The 21452-nt window shown below is 32.4% G+C and overlaps 7 non-coding genes across 7 annotated transcripts; all 7 read right to left on the bottom strand.

The window, feature by feature from the left end:
* Window positions 1–1221: 1221 nt before the first annotated feature.
* TRNAL-CAG (transfer RNA leucine (anticodon CAG)) lies at window positions 1222–1304 on the bottom strand. Its single transcript has one exon. It is a non-coding gene; the product is annotated as a tRNA-Leu (tRNA).
* Window positions 1305–2123: 819 nt separating this feature from the next.
* Window positions 2124–2206, bottom strand: TRNAL-CAG (transfer RNA leucine (anticodon CAG)). Its single transcript has one exon. It is a non-coding gene; the product is annotated as a tRNA-Leu (tRNA).
* An 816-nt stretch (window positions 2207–3022) lies between these two features.
* Window positions 3023–3105, bottom strand: TRNAL-CAG (transfer RNA leucine (anticodon CAG)). The gene has a single exon. It is a non-coding gene; the product is annotated as a tRNA-Leu (tRNA).
* A 3070-nt stretch (window positions 3106–6175) lies between these two features.
* Window positions 6176–6258, bottom strand: TRNAL-CAG (transfer RNA leucine (anticodon CAG)). The gene has a single exon. It is a non-coding gene; the product is annotated as a tRNA-Leu (tRNA).
* An 819-nt stretch (window positions 6259–7077) lies between these two features.
* Window positions 7078–7160, bottom strand: TRNAL-CAG (transfer RNA leucine (anticodon CAG)). The gene has a single exon. It is a non-coding gene; the product is annotated as a tRNA-Leu (tRNA).
* Window positions 7161–8426: 1266 nt separating this feature from the next.
* On the bottom strand, window positions 8427–8509 carry TRNAL-CAG (transfer RNA leucine (anticodon CAG)). Its single transcript has one exon. It is a non-coding gene; the product is annotated as a tRNA-Leu (tRNA).
* Window positions 8510–13383: 4874 nt separating this feature from the next.
* Window positions 13384–13466, bottom strand: TRNAL-CAG (transfer RNA leucine (anticodon CAG)). The gene has a single exon. It is a non-coding gene; the product is annotated as a tRNA-Leu (tRNA).
* Between the last annotated feature and the right edge of the window lie 7986 nt (window positions 13467–21452).

Here is a 21452-nt window from a genome sequence, read left to right as displayed (position 1 = left end):
ATAATCATTGGAGCCCTCATTCGGAATGTGGAAGGTATTTTATCTTGCAAGGAAAATATATGAGGAAATGTAGATGATAAAAATGTAATGGAATAGGAGATGGAAATCAGAAGTACGATTGAAGACCTTATTTCCAAGGAAGGCTGCAACCTGAATTGTGGTTTGTTACAAAGGGGTAATTATGTTGTGAGCGCTCGAGATTTCCGTGGTGGAAATTGAAACTGAGGTGTGAAGTGAGTGTTTGTCCAATTTTTAGGATGTTTTGTTACCTTTAAATTAGTATGAGGATATATAGAAGAAAGATAAAATGTAACCTTACTGTCAGGAGTGGGATTTGAACCCACGCCTCCAGGAGAGACTGCTACCTGAACGCAGCGCCTTAGACCGCTCGGCCATCCTGACACACAAAAACTTAGGTTTTCGAAAAGTTGAATATAACAAAAAAGACAGCATATAGCTCTGCTGTTTATGTTGCTGTTAAGACTTTTGATTTAAAGTATGGGTACAAATTGATTTTACAATCATTTGCACAGCAATATGTTCCTACTTGGCTAAATGACAGACATCTTGTACAAATAACATCGAAAAAGCTTTTTTAGTGATAGTTTAGCTTTTTCCAATTTGAATTTCCAATTGAATTTGGTATATGATGTACTTTTTTTCCCAATTCTTACAATGTCATGGGTTAAGACAGTATAGTTTTCTTTTAATTTTCAGCATTGGGAAGCTTGTGCCAGAGTTTGTTGCTTAATCCATATTCATGCACCATTGAAATAGAATTTGGGAATCTTTAAAGAGCTGGCTAATGAATTTGGCTTATATGCTTGGTAGGATTGCTTTGTGGCGACACCAGTGGGATTTGAGGCCATGAGCTCTGCTTTACAAGAGCAATGCTCTGACCAATAATCATTGGAGCCCTCATTCGGAATGTGGAAGGTATTTTATCTTGCAAGGAAAATATATGAGGAAATGTAGATGATAAAAATGTAATGGAATAGGAGATGGAAATCAGAAGTACGATTGAAGACCTTATTTCCAAGGAAGGCTGCAACCTGAATTGTGGTTTGTTACAAAGGGGTAATTATGTTGTGAGCGCTCGAGATTTCCGTGGTGGAAATTGAAACTGAGGTGTGAAGTGAGTGTTTGTCCAATTTTTAGGATGTTTTGTTACCTTTAAATTAGTATGAGGATATATAGAAGAAAGATAAAATGTAACCTTACTGTCAGGAGTGGGATTTGAACCCACGCCTCCAGGAGAGACTGCGACCTGAACGCAGCGCCTTAGACCGCTCGGCCATCCTGACACACAAAAACTTAGGTTTTCGAAAAGTTGAATATAACAAAAAAGACAGCATATAGCTCTGCTGTTTATGTTGCTGTTAAGACTTTTGATTTAAAGTATGGGTACAAATTGATTTTACAATCATTTGCACAGCAATATGTTCCTACTTGGCTAAATGACAGACATCTTGTACAAATAACATCGAAAAAGCTTTTTTAGTCATAGTTTAGCTTTTTCCAATTTGAATTTCCAATTGAATTTGGTATATGATGTACTTTTTTTCCCAATTCTTACAATGTCATGGGTTAAGACAGTATAGTTTTCTTTTAATTTTCAGCATTGGGAAGCTTGTGCCAGAGTTTGTTGCTTAATCCATATTCATGCACCATTGAAATAGAATTTGGGAATCTTTAAAGAGCTGGCTAATGAATTTGGCTTATATGCTTGGTAGGATTGCTTTGTGGCGACACCAGTGGGATTTGAGGCCATGAGCTCTGCTTTACAAGAGCAATGCTCTGACCAATAATCATTGGAGCCCTCATTCGGAATGTGGAAGGTATTTTATCTTGCAAGGAAAATATATGAGGAAATGTAGATGATAAAAATGTAATGGAATAGGAGATGGAAATCAGAAGTACGATTGAAGACCTTATTTCCAAGGAAGGCTGCAACCTGAATTGTGGTTTGTTACAAAGGGGTAATTATGTTGTGAGCGCTCGAGATTTCCGTGGTGGAAATTGAAACTGAGGTGTGAAGTGAGTGTTTGTCCAATTTTTAGGATGTTTTGTTACCTTTAAATTAGTATGAGGATATATAGAAGAAAGATAAAATGTAACCTTACTGTCAGGAGTGGGATTTGAACCCACGCCTCCAGGAGAGACTGCGACCTGAACGCAGCGCCTTAGACCGCTCGGCCATCCTGACATAAAAACTTAGGTTTTCGAAAAGTTGAATATAACAAAAAAGACAGCATATAGCTCTGCTGTTTATGTTGCTGTTAAGACTTTTGATTTAAAGTATGGGTACAAATTGATTTTACAATCATTTGCACAGAAATATGTTCCTACTTGGCTAAATGACAGACATCTTGTACAAATAACATCGAAAAAGCTTTTTTAGTCATAGTTTAGCTTTTTCCAATTTGAATTTCCAATTGAATTTGGTATATGATGTACTTTTTTTCCAATTCTTACAATGTCATGGGTTAAGACAGTATAGTTTTCTTTTAATTTTCAGCATTGGGAAGCTTGTGCCAGAGTTTGTTGCTTAATCCATATTCATGCACCATTGAAATAGAATTTGGGAATCTTTAAAGAGCTGGCTAATGAATTTGGCTTATATGCTTGGTAGGATTGCTTTGTGGCGACACCAGTGGGATTTGAGGCCATGAGCTCTGCTTTACAAGAGCAATGCTCTGACCAATAATCATTGGAGCCCTCATTCGTAATGTGGAAGGTATTTTATCTTGCAAGGAAAATATATGAGGAAATGTAGATGATAAAAATGTAATGGAATAGGAGATGGAAATCAGAAGTACGATTGAAGACCTTATTTCCAAGGAAGGCTGCAACCTGAATTGTGGTTTGTTACAAAGGGGTAATTATGTTGTGAGCGCTCGAGATTTCTGTGGTGGAAATTGAAACTGAGGTGTGAAGTGAGTGTTTGTCCAATTTTTAGGATGTTTTGTTACCTTTAAATTAGTATGAGGATATATAGAAGAAAGATAAAATGTAACCTTACTGTCAGGAGTGGGATTTGAACCCACGCCTCCAGGAGAGACTGCGACCTGAACGCAGCGCCTTAGACCGCTCGGCCATCCTGACACACAAAAGCTTAGGTTTTCGAAAAGTTGAATATAACAAAAAAGACAGCAGATAGCTCTGCTGTTTATGTTGCTGTTAAGACTTTTGATTTAAAGTATGGGTACAAATTGATTTTACAATCATTTGCACAGAAATATGTTCCTACTTGGCTAAATGACAGACATCTTATACAAATAACATCGAAAAAGCTTTTTTAGTCATAGTTTAGCTTTTTCCAATTTGAATTTCCAACTGAATTTGGTATATGATGTACTTTTTTTCCCAATTCTTACAATGTCATGGGTTAAGACAGTATAGTTTTCTTTTAATTTTCAGCATTGGGAAGCTTGTGCCAGAGTTTGTTGCTTAATCCATATTCATGCACCATTGAAATAGAATTTGGGAATCTTTAAAGAGCTGGCTAATGAATTTGGCTTATATGCTTGGTAGGATTGCTTTGTGGCGACACCAGTGGGATTTGAGGCCATGAGCTCTGCTTTACAAGAGCAATGCTCTGACCAATAATCATTGGAGCCCTCATTCGTAATGTGGAAGGTATTTTATCTTGCAAGGAAAATATATGAGGAAATGTAGATGATAAAAATGTAATGGAATAGGAGATGGAAATCAGAAGTACGATTGAAGACCTTATTTCCAAGGAAGGCTGCAACCTGAATTGTGGTTTGTTACAAAGGGGTAATTATGTTGTGAGCGCTCGAGATTTCCGTGGTGGAAATTGAAACTGAGGTGTGAAGTGAGTGTTTGTCCAATTTTTAGGATGTTTTGTTACCTTTAAATTAGTATGAGGATATATAGAAGAAAGATAAAATGTAACCTTACTGTCAGTAGTGGGATTTGAACCCACGCCTCCAGGAGAGACTGCGACCTGAACGCAGCGCCTTAGACCGCTCGGCCATCCTGACACAGAAAAGCTTAGGTTTTCGAAAAGTTGAATATAACAAAAAAGACAGCATATAGCTCTGCTGTTTATGTTGCTGTTAAAACTTTTGATTTAAAGTATGGGTACAAATTGATTTTACAATCATTTGCACAGAAATATGTTCCTACTTGGCTAAATGACAGACATCTTGTACAAATAACATCGAAAAAGCTTTTTTAGTCATAGTTTAGCTTTTTCCAATTTGAATTTCCAATTGAATTTGGTATATGATGTACTTTTTTTCCCAATTCTTACAATGTCATGGGTTAAGACAGTATAGTTTTCTTTTAATTTTCAGCATTGGGAAGCTTGTGCCAGAGTTTGTTGCTTAATCCATATTCATGCACCATTGAAATAGAATTTGGGAATCTTTAAAGAGCTGGCTAATGAATTTGGCTTATATGCTTGGTAGGATTGCTTTGTGGCGACACCAGTGGGATTTGAGGCCATGAGCTCTGCTTTACAAGAGCAATGCTCTGACCAATAATCATTGGAGCCCTCATTCGGAATGTGGAAGGTATTTTATCTTGCAAGGAAAATATATGAGGAAATGTAGATGATAAAAATGTAATGGAATAGGAGATGGAAATCAGAAGTACGATTGAAGACCTTATTTCCAAGGAAGGCTGCAACCTGAATTGTGGTTTGTTACAAAGGGGTAATTATGTTGTGAGCGCTCGAGTATTCCGTGGTGGAAATTGAAACTGAGGTATGAAGTGAGTGTTTGTCCAATTTTTAGGATGTTTTGTTACCTTTAAATTAGTATGAGGATATATAGAAGAAAGATAAAATGTAACCTTACTGTCAGGAGTGGGATTTGAACCCTCGCCTCCAGGAGAGACTGCGACCTGAACGCAGCGCCTTAGACTGCTCGGCCATCCTGACACACAAAAGCTTAGGTTTTCGAAAAGTTGAATATAACAAAAAAGACAGCATATAGCTCTGCTGTTTATGTTGCTGTTAAGACTTTTGATTTAAAGTATGGGTACAAATTGATTTTACAATCATTTGCAAAGAAATATGTTCCTACTTGGCTAAATGACAGACATCTTGTACAAATAACATTGAAAAAGCTTTTTTAGTCATAGTTTAGCTTTTTCCAATTTGAATTTCCAATTGAATTTGGTATATGATGTACTTTTTTTCCCAATTCTTACAAGTCATGGGTTAAGACAGTATAGTTTTCTTTTAATTTTCAGCATTGGGAAGTATGGGTACAAATTTATTTTACAATCATTTGCACAGAAATATGTTCCTACTTGGCTAAATGACAGACATCTTGTACAAATAACATCGAAAAAGCTTTTTTAGTCATAGTTTAGCTTTTTCCAATTTGAATTTCCAATTGAATTTGGTATATGATGTACTTTTTTTCCCAATTCTTACAATGTCATGGGTTAAGACAGTATAGTTTTCTTTTAATTTTCAGCATTGGGAAGCTTGTGCCAGAGTTTGTTGCTTAATCCATATTCATGCACCATTGAAATAGCATTTGGGAATCTTTAAAGAGCTGGCTAATGAATTTGGCTTATATGCTTGGTAGGATTGCTTTGTGGCGACACCAGTGGAATTTGAGGCCATGAGCTTTTGATTGAAAGTATGGGTACAAATTGATTTTATAATCATTTGCACAGAAATATGTTCCTACTTGGCTAAATGACAGACATCTTGTACAAATAACATCGAAAAAGCTTTTTTAGTCATAGTTTAGCTTTTTCCAATTTGAATTTCCAATTGAATTTGGTATATGATGTACTTTTTTTCCCAATTCTTACAATGTCATGGGTTAATACAGTATAGTTTTCTTTTAATTTTCAGCAATGCTCTGACCAATAATCATTGGAGCCCTCATTCGGAATGTGGAAGGTATTTTATCTTGCAAGGAAAATATATGAGGAAATGTAGATGATAAAAATGTAATGGAATAGGAGATGGAAATCAGAAGTACGATTGAAGACCTTATTTCCAAGGAAGGCTGCAACCTGAATTGTGGTTTGTTACAAAGGGGTAATTATGTTGTGAGCGCTCGAGATTTCCGTGGTGGAAATTGAAACTGAGGTGTGAAGTGAGTGTTTGTCCAATTTTTAGGATGTTTTGTTACCTTTAAATTAGTATGTGGATATATAGAAGAAAGATAAAATGTAACCTTACTGTCAGGAGTGGGATTTGAACCCACGCCTCCAGGAGAGACTGCGACCTGAACGCAGCGCCTTAGACCGCTCGGCCATCCTGACACACAAAAGCTTAGGTTTTCGAAAAGTTGAATATAACAAAAAAGACAGCATATAGCTCTGCTGTTTATGTTGCTGTTAAGACTTTTGATTTAAAGTATGGGTACAAATTGATTTTACAATCATTTGCACAGAAATATGTTTCTACTTGGCTAAATGACAGACATCTTGTACAAATAACATCGAAAAAGCTTTTTTAGTCATAGTTTAGCTTTTTCCAATTTGAATTTCCAATTGAATTTGGTATATGATGTACTTTTTTTCCCAATTCTTACAATGTCATGGGTTAAGACAGTATAGTTTTCTTTTAATTTTCAGCATTGGGAAGCTTGTGCCAGAGTTTGTTGCTTAATCCATATTCATGCACCATTGAAATAGAATTTGGGAATCTTTAAAGAGCTGGCTAATGAATTTGGCTTATATGCTTGGTAGGATTGCTTTGTGGCGACACCAGTGGGATTTGAGGCCATGAGCTCTGCTTTACAAGAACAATGCTCTGACCAATAATCATTGGAGCCCTCATTCGGAATGTGGAAGGTATTTTATCTTGCAAGGAAAATATATGAGGAAATGTAGATGATAAAAATGTAATGGAATAGGAGATGGAAATCAGAAGTACGATTGAAGACCTTATTTCCAAGGAAGGCTGCAACCTGAATTGTGGTTTGTTACAAAGGGGTAATTATGTTGTGAGCGCTCGAGTATTCCGTGGTGGAAATTGAAACTGAGGTATGAAGTGAGTGTTTGTCCAATTTTTAGGATGTTTTGTTACCTTTAAATTAGTATGAGGATATATAGAAGAAAGATAAAATGTAACCTTACTGTCAGGAGTGGGATTTGAACCCACGCCTCCAGGAGAGACTGCGACCTGAACGCAGTGCCTTAGACCGCTCGGCCATCCTGACACACAAATGCTTAGGTTTTCGAAAAGTTGAATATAACAAAAAAGACAGCATATAGCTCTGCTGTTTATGTTGCTGTTAAGACTTTTGATTTAAAGTATGGGTACAAACTGATTTTACAATCATTTGCACAGAAATATGTTCCTACTTGGCTAAATGACAGACATCTTGTACAAATAACATCGAAAAAGCTTTTTTAGTCATAGTTTAGCTTTTTCCAATTTGAATTTCCAATTGAATTTGGTATATGATGTACTTTTTTTCCCAATTCTTACAAGTCATGGGTTAAGACAGTATAGTTTTCTTTTAATTTTCAGCATTGGGAAGTATGGGTACAAATTTATTTTACAATCATTTGCACAGAAATATGTTCCTACTTGGCTAAATGACAGACATCTTGTACAAATAACATCGAAAAAGCTTTTTTAGTCATAGTTTAGCTTTTTCCAATTTGAATTTCCAATTGAATTTGGTATATGATGTACTTTTTTTCCCAATTCTTACAATGTCATGGGTTAAGACAGTATAGTTTTCTTTTAATTTTCAGCATTGGGAAGCTTGTGCCAGAGTTTGTTGCTTAATCCATATTCATGCACCATTGAAATAGCATTTGGGAATCTTTAAAGAGCTGGCTAATGAATTTGGCTTATATGCTTGGTAGGATTGCTTTGTGGCGACACCAGTGGAATTTGAGGCCATGAGCTTTTGATTGAAAGTATGGGTACAAATTGATTTTATAATCATTTGCACAGAAATATGTTCCTACTTGGCTAAATGACAGACATCTTGTACAAATAACATCGAAAAAGCTTTTTTAGTCATAGTTTAGCTTTTTCCAATTTGAATTTCCAATTGAATTTGGTATATGATGTACTTTTTTTCCCAATTCTTACAATGTCATGGGTTAATACAGTATAGTTTTCTTTTAATTTTCAGCAATGCTCTGACCAATAATCATTGGAGCCCTCATTCGGAATGTGGAAGGTATTTTATCTTGCAAGGAAAATATATGAGGAAATGTAGATGATAAAAATGTAATGGAATAGGAGATGGAAATCAGAAGTACGATTGAAGACCTTATTTCCAAGGAAGGCTGCAACCTGAATTGTGGTTTGTTACAAAGGGGTAATTATGTTGTGAGCGCTCGAGATTTCCGTGGTGGAAATTGAAACTGAGGTGTGAAGTGAGTGTTTGTCCAATTTTTAGGATGTTTTGTTACCTTTAAATTAGTATGTGGATATATAGAAGAAAGATAAAATGTAACCTTACTGTCAGGAGTGGGATTTGAACCCACGCCTCCAGGAGAGACTGCGACCTGAACGCAGCGCCTTAGACCGCTCGGCCATCCTGACACACAAAAGCTTAGGTTTTCGAAAAGTTGAATATAACAAAAAAGACAGCATATAGCTCTGCTGTTTATGTTGCTGTTAAGACTTTTGATTTAAAGTATGGGTACAAATTGATTTTACAATCATTTGCACAGAAATATGTTTCTACTTGGCTAAATGACAGACATCTTGTACAAATAACATCGAAAAAGCTTTTTTAGTCATAGTTTAGCTTTTTCCAATTTGAATTTCCAATTGAATTTGGTATATGATGTACTTTTTTTCCCAATTCTTACAATGTCATGGGTTAAGACAGTATAGTTTTCTTTTAATTTTCAGCATTGGGAAGCTTGTGCCAGAGTTTGTTGCTTAATCCATATTCATGCACCATTGAAATAGAATTTGGGAATCTTTAAAGAGCTGGCTAATGAATTTGGCTTATATGCTTGGTAGGATTGCTTTGTGGCGACACCAGTGGGATTTGAGGCCATGAGCTCTGCTTTACAAGAACAATGCTCTGACCAATAATCATTGGAGCCCTCATTCGGAATGTGGAAGGTATTTTATCTTGCAAGGAAAATATATGAGGAAATGTAGATGATAAAAATGTAATGGAATAGGAGATGGAAATCAGAAGTACGATTGAAGACCTTATTTCCAAGGAAGGCTGCAACCTGAATTGTGGTTTGTTACAAAGGGGTAATTATGTTGTGAGCGCTCGAGTATTCCGTGGTGGAAATTGAAACTGAGGTATGAAGTGAGTGTTTGTCCAATTTTTAGGATGTTTTGTTACCTTTAAATTAGTATGAGGATATATAGAAGAAAGATAAAATGTAACCTTACTGTCAGGAGTGGGATTTGAACTCACGCCTCCAGGAGAGACTGCGACCTGAACGCAGTGCCTTAGACCGCTCGGCCATCCTGACACACAAATGCTTAGGTTTTCGAAAAGTTGAATATAACAAAAAAGACAGCATATAGCTCTGCTGTTTATGTTGCTGTTAAGACTTTTGATTTAAAGTATGGGTACAAACTGATTTTACAATCATTTGCACAGAAATATGTTCCTACTTGGCTAAATGACAGACATCTTGTACAAATAACATCGAAAAAGCTTTTTTAGTCATAGTTTAGCTTTTTCCAATTTGAATTTCCAATTGAATTTGGTATATGATGTACTTTTTTTCCCAATTCTTACAATGTCATGGGTTAAGACAGTATAGTTTTCTTTTAATTTTCAGCATTGGGAAGCTTGTGCCAGAGTTTGTTGCTTAATCCATATTCATGCACCATTGAAATAGAATTTGGGAATCTTTAAAGAGCTGGCTAATGAATTTGGCTTATATGCTTGGTAGGATTGCTTTGTGGCGACACCAGTGGGATTTGAGGCCATGAGCTCTGCTTTACAAGAGCAATGCTCTGACCAATAATCATTGGAGCCCTCATTCGGAATGTGGAAGGTATTTTATCTTGCAAGGAAAATATATGAGGAAATGTAGATGATAAAAATGTAATGGAATAGGAGATGGAAATCAGAAGTACGATTGAAGACCTTATTTCCAAGGAAGGCTGCAACCTGAATTGTGGTTTGTTACAAAGGGGTAATTATGTTGTGAGCGCTCGAGATTTCCGTGGTGGAAATTGAAACTGAGGTGTGAAGTGAGTGTTTGTCCAATTTTTAGGATGTTTTGTTACCTTTAAATTAGTATGAGGATATATAGAAGAAAGATAAAATGTAACCTTACTGTCAGGAGTGGGATTTGAACCCTCGCCTCCAGGAGAGACTGCGACCTGAACGCAGCGCCTTAGACTGCTCGGCCATCCTGACACACAAAAGCTTAGGTTTTCGAAAAGTTGAATATAACAAAAAAGACAGCATATAGCTCTGCTGTTTATGTTGCTGTTAAGACTTTTGATTTAAAGTATGGGTACAAATTGATTTTACAATCATTTGCAAAGAAATATGTTCCTACTTGGCTAAATGACAGACATCTTGTACAAATAACATTGAAAAAGCTTTTTTAGTCATAGTTTAGCTTTTTCCAATTTGAATTTCCAATTGAATTTGGTATATGATGTACTTTTTTTCCCAATTCTTACAAGTCATGGGTTAAGACAGTATAGTTTTCTTTTAATTTTCAGCATTGGGAAGTATGGGTACAAATTTATTTTACAATCATTTGCACAGAAATATGTTCCTACTTGGCTAAATGACAGACATCTTGTACAAATAACATCGAAAAAGCTTTTTTAGTCATAGTTTAGCTTTTTCCAATTTGAATTTCCAATTGAATTTGGTATATGATGTACTTTTTTTCCCAATTCTTACAATGTCATGGGTTAAGACAGTATAGTTTTCTTTTAATTTTCAGCATTGGGAAGCTTGTGCCAGAGTTTGTTGCTTAATCCATATTCATGCACCATTGAAATAGCATTTGGGAATCTTTAAAGAGCTGGCTAATGAATTTGGCTTATATGCTTGGTAGGATTGCTTTGTGGCGACACCAGTGGGATTTGAGGCCATGAGCTCTGCTTTACAAGAGCAATGCTCTGACCAATAATCATTGGAGCCCTCATTCGGAATGTGGAAGGTATTTTATCTTGCAAGGAAAATATATGAGGAAATGTAGATGATAAAAATGTAATGGAATAGGAGATGGAAATCAGAAGTACGATTGAAGACCTTATTTCCAAGGAAGGCTGCAACCTGAATTGTGGTTTGTTACAAAGGGGTAATTATGTTGTGAGCGCTCGAGATTTCCGTGGTGGAAATTGAAACTGAGGTGTGAAGTGAGTGTTTGTCCAATTTTTAGGATGTTTTGTTACCTTTAAATTAGTATGAGGATATATAGAAGAAAGATAAAATGTAACCTTACTGTCAGGAGTGGGATTTGAACCCACGCCTCCAGGAGAGACTGCGACCTGAACGCAGCGCCTTAGACCGCTCGGCCATCCTGCCACACAAAAATTTAGGTTTTCGAAAAGTTGAATATAACCAAAAAGACAGCATATAGCTCTGCTGTTTATGTTGCTGTTAAGACTTTTGATTTAAAGTATGGGTACAAATTGATTTTACAATCATTTGCACAGCAATATGTTCCTACTTGGCTAAATGACAGACATCTTGTACAAATAACATCGAAAAAGCTTTTTTAGTCATAGTTTAGCTTTTTCCAATTTGAATTTCCAATTGAATTTGGTATATGATGTACTTTTTTTCCCAATTCTTACAATGTCATGGGTTAAGACAGTATAGTTTTCTTTTAATTTTCAGCATTGGGAAGCTTGTGCCAGAGTTTGTTGCTTAATCCATATTCATGCACCATTGAAATAGAATTTGGGAATCTTTAAAGAGCTGGCTAATGAATTTGGCTTATATGCTTGGTAGGATTGCTTTGTGGCGACACCAGTGGGATTTGAGGCCATGAGCTCTGCTTTACAAGAGCAATGCTCTGACCAATAATCATTGGAGCCCTCATTCGGAATGTGGAAGGTATTTTATCTTGCAAGGAAAATATATGAGGAAATGTAGATGATAAAAATGTAATGGAATAGGAGATGGAAATCAGAAGTACGATTGAAGACCTTATTTCCAAGGAAGGCTGCAACCTGAATTGTGGTTTGTTACAAAGGGGTAATTATGTTGTGAGCGCTCGAGATTTCCGTGGTGGAAATTGAAACTGAGGTGTGAAGTGAGTGTTTGTCCAATTTTTAGGATGTTTTGTTACCTTTAAATTAGTATGAGGATATATAGAAGAAAGATAAAATGTAACCTTACTGTCAGGAGTGGGATTTGAACCCACGCCTCCAGGAGAGACTGCGACCTGAATGCAGCGCCTTAGACCGCTCGGCCATCCTGCCACACAAAAATTTAGGATTTCGAAAAGTTGAATATAACCAAAAAGACAGCATATAGCTCTGCTGTTTATGTTGCTGTTAAGACTTTTGATTTAAAGTATGGGTACAAATTGATTTTACAATCATTTGCACAGCAATATGTTCCTACTTGGCTAAATGACAGACATCTTGTACAAATAACATCGAAAAAGCTTTTTTAGTCATAGTTTAGCTTTTTCCAATTTGAATTTCCAATTGAATTTGGTATATGATGTACTTTTTTTCCCAATTCTTACAATGTCATGGGTTAAGACAGTATAGTTTTCTTTTAATTTTCAGCATTGGGAAGCTTGTGCCAGAGTTTGTTGCTTAATCCATATTCATGCACCATTGAAATAGAATTTGGGAATCTTTAAAGAGCTGGCTAATGAATTTGGCTTATATGCTTGGTAGGATTGCTTTGTGGCGACACCAGTGGAATTTGAGGCCATGAGCTTTTGATTGAAAGTATGGGTACAAATTGATTTTATAATCATTTGCACAGAAATATGTTCCTACTTGGCTAAATGACAGACATCTTGTACAAATAACATCAAAAAAGCTTTTTTAGTCATAGTTTAGCTTTTTCCAATTTGAATTTCCAATTGAATTTGGTATATGATGTACTTTTTTTCCCAATTCTTACAATGTCATGGGTTAAGACAGTATAGTTTTCTTTTAATTTTCAGCAATGCTCTGACCAATAATCATTGGAGCCCTCATTCGGAATGTGGAAGGTATTTTATCTTGCAAGGAAAATATATGAGGAAATGTAGATGATAAAAATGTAATGGAATAGGAGATGGAAATCAGAAGTACGATTGAAGACCTTATTTCCAAGGAAGGCTGCAACCTGAATTGTGGTTTGTTACAAAGGGGTAATTATGTTGTGAGCGCTCGAGATTTCCGTGGTGGAAATTGAAACTGAGGTGTGAAGTGAGTGTTTGTCCAATTTTTAGGATGTTTTGTTACCTTTAAATTAGTATGTGGATATATAGAAGAAAGATAAAATGTAACCTTACTGTCAGGAGTGGGATTTGAACCCACGCCTCCAGGAGAGACTGCGACCTGAACGCAGCGCCTTAGACCGCTCGGCCATCCTGACACACAAAAGCTTAGGTTTTCGAAAAGTTGAATATAACAAAAAAGACAGCATATAGCTCTGCTGTTTATGTTGCTGTTAAGACTTTTGATTTAAAGTATGGGTACAAATTGATTTTACAATCATTTGCACAGAAATATGTTTCTACTTGGCTAAATGACAGACATCTTGTACAAATAACATCGAAAAAGCTTTTTTAGTCATAGTTTAGCTTTTTCCAATTTGAATTTCCAATTGAATTTGGTATATGATGTACTTTTTTTCCCAATTCTTACAATGTCATGGGTTAAGACAGTATAGTTTTCTTTTAATTTTCAGCATTGGGAAGCTTGTGCCAGAGTTTGTTGCTTAATCCATATTCATGCACCATTGAAATAGAATTTGGGAATCTTTAAAGAGCTGGCTAATGAATTTGGCTTATATGCTTGGTAGGATTGCTTTGTGGCGACACCAGTGGAATTTGAGGCCATGAGCTTTTGATTGAAAGTATGGGTACAAATTGATTTTATAATCATTTGCACAGAAATATGTTCCTACTTGGCTACGAATCATGAATCATGAATCGAATAATGAATCATGAATCATGAATCGAATCAAGAATCATGAAATGAATCATGAATCTTGAATCATGAATCATGAATTGAATCATGAATCATAAATTGAATCATAAATCATGAATTGAATCATGAAATGAATCATGAATTGAATCATGAATCATGAATTGAATCATGAATCAAGAATTGAATCATGAATCAAATCATGAATCGAATCATGAATCATGAAATGAATCATGATTTAAATGATGACTCATGAATTGAATCATGAATCATGAATTGAATCATGAATCATGAATTGAATTATGAATTGAATCATAAAATGAATCATGAATTGAATCATGAATTGAATCATGAATCATGAATCGAATCATGAATCATGAATTATGAATCAAATTAGGAATCATGAATCATGAATTAAATCATGAATCATGAATCATGAATTGAATCATGAATCATGAATCATGCATTGAATCATGAATAGAATCATGAATCATGAATCGAATCTTTAATCATGATTCATGAATCGAATCATAAATCATGAATTGAATCATGAATTCAATCATGAATCATGAAATGAATCATGAATTGAATCATGAATCATTAATTGAATCATGAATCATGAATTGAATCATGAATCATAAATTAAATCATGAATCATAAATTAAATCATGAATCTTGAATCATGATTCGTGAATCGAATCATGAATCATAAATTGAATCATGAATCATGAATTGAATCATGAAATGAATCATGAATTGAATCATGAATCATGAATCATGATTTGAATCATGAATTGAATCATGAATCATGAATCGAATCATAATTCATGAATCATGATCTGAATCATGAATCATGAATCATGAATTGAATTATGAATCATGAATTGAATTATGAATTGAATCATGAATCATGAATCAAATAATGAATCGAATCATGAATTATGAAATGAATCATGAAATGAATCATGATTTGAATCATGAATCATGAATTATGAGTCGAATCATGAATCATGAAATGAATCATGAATCATAAACTAAATCAAGAAGCGAATCATGAATCTTGAATCATGAATCATGAATCGAATCATGAATCATGAATTGAATTATGAATCATGAACTGAATCCTAAATTGAATCATGAATTATGAATTAAATCATGAATCGAATCATTAATCATGAATTGAATCATGAATCATGAATCATGAATTGAATCATGAATCATGAATTGAATCATGATTTTAATCATGAATCATGAATCGAATCATGAATCATGAATTATGAATCGAATCATGAATCATGAAATGAATCATGAATCATAAATTAAATCAAGAAGCGAATCATGAATCTTGAATCATGAATCTTGAATCGAATCATGAATTATGAATTGATTCATGAATCATGAACTGAATCCTAAATTGAATCATGAATTATGAAATAAATCATGAATCGAATCATTAATCATGAATTGAATCATGAATCATGAATCATGAATTGAATCATGAATCATGAATTGAATCATGAATTGAATCATGAATTGAATCCTGAATCATGAATCCTATCATGAATCATGAATTGAATCATTAATCATGAATTGAATCATGAATCATGAATTAAATCATGAATCATAAATCGAATAATGAATCATGAATCATGAATCGAATCATGAATCATGAATTGAATAATGAATCATGAATCATGAATCGAATCATGAATCATGAAATGAATCATGAATCGTATCATGAATCTTGAATCATGAATCATGAATCGAATCATGAATCATAAATTGAATCATGAATCATGAATTGAATCATGAAATGAATCATGAATTGAATCATGAATCATGATTTGAATCATGAATTGAGTCATGAATCATGAATCGAATCATAATTCATGAATCATGAATTAAATCATGAATCATGAATCATTAATTGAATCATGAATCATGAATTGAATCATGAATTGAATCATGAATCATGAATCAAATAATGAATCATGAATCATTAATTGAATCATGAATCATGAAATGATTCATGAATCGAATCATGAATCTTGAATCATGAATAATGAATCGAATCATGAATCATGAATCAGGAATCGAATCATAAATCTTGAATCATGAATCGAATCATGAATCATGAATCAGGAATCGAATCATGAATCTTGAATCATGAACTGAATCATGAATCAGGAATCGAATCATGAATCATGAATTGAATCATGAATCATGAATTGAATCATGAATCATGAATTGAATCATGAATTGAATCATGAATCATGAATCATAAATTGAATCATGAATCATGAATTGAATCATGAATTTAATCATGAATCATTAATCAAATAATGAATCATGAATCGAATCATGAATCATGAAATGAATCATGTATCGAATAATGAATCTTTAATCTTGAATAATGAATCAAATCATGAATCATGAATTGAATAATTAATCTTGAATCATGAATTGAATCATGAATCATGAATAATGAATCGGAATAGGAATCATGAATCATGAATTTAATCATGAATCATGAATTGAATCATGAATCATGAATCATGCATTGAATCATGAATTGAATCATGAATTGAATCATGAATCGAATCATGAATCATGAATCATGAATCATGAATTGAATCATGAATCATGAATTGAATCATGAATCATGAATTGAATCATGAATTGAATCATGAATAATGAATCGAATTATGAATCGAATCATGAGTCATAAATTGAATCATGAATTGAATCATGAATCATGAAATGAATCATGAATTGAATCATGAATTGAATTATGAATTATGAATTGAATCATGAATTGAATCATGAACTGAATCATGAATCATGAATTGAATCATGAATTGAATCATGAATCATGAAATATGGATCATGACTCATGAATTGAATCATGAATCATGAATCATGAATCATGAATTGAATCATGAATCATGAATCATATCATTAATCATGAATTCAATCATGAATCATGTTTCATGAATCGATTCATGAATCAAATTATGAATCATGAATTGAATCATGAATCATGAATTGAATCATGAATTGAATGATGAATCATGAATTGAATGATGAATCATGAATTGAATCATGAATCATATATTGAATCATGAATCATGAATCATGAATTGAATCATGAATCATGAATCATGAATTGAATCATGAAACAAGAAATAAATCATGAATCATGATTTAAATCATGAATCATGAATTGAATGATGAATCATGAATTGAATGATGAATCATGAATTGAATCATGAATCATGAAATATGGATCATGACTCATGAATTGAATCATGAATCATGAATCATGAATTGAATCATGAATCATGAATCATATCATTAATCATGAATTCAATCATGAATCATGTTTCATGAATCGATTCATGAATCAAATTATGAATCATGAATCATGAATTGAATCATGAATTGAATAAGGAATCATGAATTGAATGATGAATCATGAATTGAATCATGAATCATATATTGAATCATGAATCATGAATCATAAATTGAATCATGAATCATGAATCATGAATTGAATCATGAAACAAGAAATAAATCATGAATCATGATTTAAATCATGAATCATGAATTGAATGATGAATCATGAATTGAATCATGAATCATGAATTGAATGATGAATCATGAATTGAATCATGAATCATATATTGAATCATGAATCATGAATCATGAATCGAATCATGAATCATGAATTGAATCATGAATCATGAATCATAAATCGAATCATGAATCATGAATCATAAATTGAATCATGGATCATGAATCATGAAATGAATCATGAATTATGAAATAAATCATGAAATGAATCATAAATTGAATCATGAATCATGATTTAAATCATGACTCATGAATTAAATCATGAATCATGAATTGAATCATGAATAATGAATCGAAATATGAATCGAATCATGAGTCATAAATTGAATCATGAATTGAATCATGAATCATGAAATGAATCATGAATTGAATCATGAATTGAATCATGAATCATGAATTGAATCATGAATCATGAATTGAATCATGAATTGAATCATGAATCATGAATTGAATCATGAATTGAATCATGAATCATGAATTATGGATCATGAATCATGAATTGAATCATGAATTGAATCATGAATCATGAATTATGGATCATGAATCATGAATTGAATCATGAATCATGAATCATGAATCATGAATTGAATCATGAATCATGAATCATATCATGAATCATGAATTCAATCATGAATCATGTATTATGAATCAAATCATGAATCGAATTATGAATCATGAATCGAATCATGAATCATGAATTGAATGATGAATTGAATGATGATTCATGAATTGAATGATGAATCATGAATTGAATCATGAATCATATATTGAATCATGAATCATGAAACAAAATCATGAATCATATATCATGAATTGAATCATGAATCATGAATCGAATCATGAATCATGAAATAAATCATGAATCATGATTTAAATAATGAATCATGAATTGAATGATGAATCATGAATTGAATCATGAATCGAATCATGAATTATGAATTGAATTATGAATTGAATGATGAACCATGAATTGAATGATGAATCATGAATTGAATCATGAATCATATATTGAATCATGAATCATGAAACAAAATCATGAATCATATATCATGAATTGAATCATGAATCATGAATCGAATCATGAATCATGAATCATGAATCGAATCATGAATCAAGAATTGAATCATGAATCATGAAATGAATCATGAATCATGAAATGAATCATGAATCATGAAATAAATCATGAAATGAATCATAAATTGAATCATGAATCATGATTTAAATCATGACTCATGAATTAAATCATGAATCATGAATTGAATCATGAATAATGAATCGAAATATGAATCGAATCATGAGTCATAAATTGAATCATGAATTGAATCATGAATCATGAAATGAATCATGAATTGAATCATGAATTGAATCATGAATCATGAATTGAATCATGAATTGAATCATGAATCATGAATTGAATCATGAATTGAATCATGAATCATGAATTATGGATCATGAATCATGAATCGAATCATGAGTCATGAATCATGAATCGAATCATGAATCATGAATTGAATCATGAATCATAAATCATGAAATGAATCATGAATCATGAAATGAATCATGAATCATGAAATAAATCATGAAATGAATCATAAATTAAATCATGAATCATGATTTAAATCATGACTCATGAATTAAATTATGAATCATGAATTGAATCATAAATCATGAATTGAATCATGAATCATGAATTGAATCATGAATTGAATCATGAGTCATGAAATGAATCATGAATTGAATTATGAATTGAATCATGAATCATTAATCATGAATCATGAATCGAATCATGAATCATGAATCATGATTTCAATCATGAATCATGAATCGAATCATGAATCATGAATCATGAATTCAATCATGAATCGAATCATGAAAAAAATTTCTGAATTGAATCATAAATCAAGAATCAAATCATGAATCATGAATTGAATCATGAATCATGAATCATGAATTGAATCATGAATCATGAATTGAATCATGAATCATGAATCGAATAATGAATCATGAATCATGAATCGAATCATGAATCATGAAATGAATCATGAATCTTGAATCATGAATCATAAATTGAATCATGAATCATGAATTGAATCATGAATCATGAAATGAATCATGAATCGAATCATGAATCTTGAATCATGAATCATGAATCGAATCATGAATCATAAATTGAATCATGAATCATGAATTTAATCATGAAATGAATCATGAATTGAATCATTAATCATGAATCATGATTTGAATCATGAATTGAATCATAATTCATGAATTGAATTATGAATTGAATCATAAATCATGAATTGAATCATGAATCATGAATCAAATAATGAATCATGAAATGAATCATGAATCGAATCATGAATCTTGAATCATGAATAATGAATTGAATCATGAATCTTGAATCATGAATTAAATCATGAATCATGAATAATGAATCGAATTAGGAATCATGAATCATGAATTAAATCATGAATCATGAATCATGATTTGAATCATGAATCATGAATCATGCATTGAATCATGAATAGAATAATGAACCATGAATCGAATCTTTAATCATGATTCATGAATCGAATCATAAATCATGAATTGAATCATGAATTGAATCATGAATCATGAAATGAATCATGAATTGAATCATGAATCATGAATTGAATCATGAATCATAAATTAAATCATGAATCATAAATGAAATCATGAATCTTGAATCATGAATCGTGAATCGAATCATGAATCATAAATTGAATCATGAATCATGAATTGAATCATGAAATGATTCATGAATTGAATCATGAATCATGAATCATGAATTCAATCATGAATCATGAATTGAATTATGAATTGAATCATGAATCATGAATCAAATCATAATTCATGTATCATGAATTGAATCATGAATCATGAATCATGAATTCAATCATGAATCATGAATTGAATTATGAATTGAATCATGAATCATGAATCAAATAATGAATCGAATCATGAATCATGAAATGAATCATGAAATGAATCATGATTTGAATAATGAATCATGAATTGAATCATGAATCATGAATTGAATTATGAATTTAATCATAAAATGAATCATGAATTGAATCATGAATTGATTCATGAATCATGAATCTTGAATCATGAATCATGAATTGAATCATGATTTGAATCATGAATCATGAATCGAATCATGAATCATTAATCGAATTAGGAATCTTGAATCATGAATTGAATCATGAATCATGAATCATGCATTGAATCATGAATAGGATCATGAATCATGAATCGAATCTTTAATCATGATTCATGAATCGAATCATAAATCATGAATTGAATCATGAATTGAATCATGAATCATGAATTGAATCATGAATAATAAATTAAATCACGAATCATAAATTAAATTAGGAATCTTGAATCATGAATCGTGAATCGAATCATGAATCATAAATTGAATCATGAATCATGAATTGAATCATGAAATGAATCATAAATTGAATAATAAATCATGATTTGAATCATGAATTGAATCATGAATCATGATTCAAATCATAATTCATGAATCATGAATTGAATCATGATTCATGAATCATGAATTGAATCATGAATCATGAAATGAATCATGATTTGAATGATGAATCATGAATTGAATCATGAATCATGAAGTGAATTATGAATTGAATCATAAAATGAATCATGAATTGAATCATGAATTGAATCATGAATCATGAATCTTGAATCATGAATCATGAATTGAATCATGATTTGAATCATGAATCATGAATGGAATCATGAATCATGAATTATG

Source organism: Mixophyes fleayi, chromosome 1, assembly GCF_038048845.1.
Source record: "Mixophyes fleayi isolate aMixFle1 chromosome 1, aMixFle1.hap1, whole genome shotgun sequence".
NCBI classification, from domain to species: domain Eukaryota; kingdom Metazoa; phylum Chordata; class Amphibia; order Anura; family Limnodynastidae; genus Mixophyes; species Mixophyes fleayi.
This window is presented reverse-complemented; position numbering and strand designations above follow the sequence as displayed.